Source organism: Orcinus orca, chromosome 1 (genome assembly GCF_937001465.1).
Source record: "Orcinus orca chromosome 1, mOrcOrc1.1, whole genome shotgun sequence".
NCBI lineage: Eukaryota > Metazoa > Chordata > Mammalia > Artiodactyla > Delphinidae > Orcinus > Orcinus orca.
The window spans coordinates 7,015,958-7,017,307 of record NC_064559.1 but is presented as its reverse complement, the minus strand read 5'-3'; the positions used below and the strand labels follow the sequence as shown (position 1 = coordinate 7,017,307).

Sequence of the window (1,350 nt, the reverse complement as noted above, 5' to 3'; positions counted from 1 at the left end):
AGGACGTGCTTCCTGAGACCTGCTCCTAGCTCATGTTTCAAACTCCCAGGCATTACATTCAAATAGTCTTTATTTTTATGTTACTGACAAATCTACCCAGACTTATAAAACTGTTCCCTCCTCGTGCACCTTCATACAGCTGAGAGCCTCAGAACTAGTGTTCACAATTCTTAGGGCGGGGCACGGGGTGGGCGGGGAGGAGTGATCGAAAGGTTAAAAACTCAGGCTCCAGGGCTTCCCTGGTGGCGCAGTGGTTGAGAGTCCGCCTGCCGATGCAGGGGACACGGGTTCGTGCCCCGGTCCGGGAAGATCCCACATGCCTTGGAGCGGCTGGGCCCGTGAGCCATGGTCGCTGAGCCTGTGCGTCCGGAGCCTGTGCTCCGCAACGGGAGAGGCCACAACAGTGAGAGGCTCAAAAAACTCAGGGACTCAAATTCTAGCTATGCAACCTGGGGCAAGTTACTTAGCCTCTTTTCTCATCTATAAAATGGGGATGAATAATAATGCTTACCTCGGGGCTTCCCTGGTGGCGCAGTGGTTGGGAGTCCGCCTGCCAATGCAGGGGACACGGGTTCGTGCCCCGGTCCAGGAAGATCCCACATGCTGCAGAGCAGCTGGGCCCGTGAGCCAAGGCCGCTGGGCCTGCGCGTCCGGAGCCTGTGCTCCGCAACAGGAGAGGCCACAACAGTGAGAGGCCCGCGTACCGCAAAAAAACAAACAAACAAACAAACAAAATAATGCTTACCTCATGAGGGCTCAATTAAGTGATGTATATGAGAGGCTTAGTACAGTACCTGATGCAGATAGCTCCACAAATTTCTTTTTAATTTTTATTGACATAGAATGGATTTACAAGCTACATAAATTTTAGATTATAATCATTACCTTTTGATAATTTGAGGCAGAACATTCCTATCACATGGGACAACAAAGTCTGATAGACCTCAGTCCTTGAAATCACTCAGTCTGCTTCAATGATCTCTTTCTTGGAGAAATTCTTCCACTAAAATGTATAACTGGGGGGTGGGGGGAAGCAAGAAGAGAAAAGAAGGTGGACATATTCTGCCTTTGATGGAATTTCAGCCGCATTCTCTACCCTTGTAGATTCCCCCTTAGCAGGGGCTAGAAACCTGGGGACTACATTTTCCACCATAGCAACCAGGAGGATTCCAGGTTAGCTTGTGTGATATTTGGGAGAAGGAAGCAATCTCGTTGCTCTCCCGTCAGGAACAGGCAAATGTGACCCACACACACGAGCTCTGCCTTCACACATTTCCCCAGTAAAGGCCCGCCTCCATGCTGCAGGCGAATGTGACACTGGCAACTGTTCCTGCAGGTTCTGAAATTCCC

The 1,350-nt window shown here is 50.2% G+C and overlaps 1 long non-coding RNA gene across 1 annotated transcript; it reads left to right on the top strand.

The window, feature by feature from the left end:
- Positions 1-231: 231 nt before the first annotated feature.
- LOC125965236 (uncharacterized) lies at positions 232-733 on the top strand. Its single transcript, XR_007478887.1, has 2 exons — positions 232-348; positions 633-733. It is a non-coding gene; the product is annotated as an uncharacterized LOC125965236 (long non-coding RNA).
- The last annotated feature ends 617 nt before the right edge of the window (positions 734-1,350 follow it).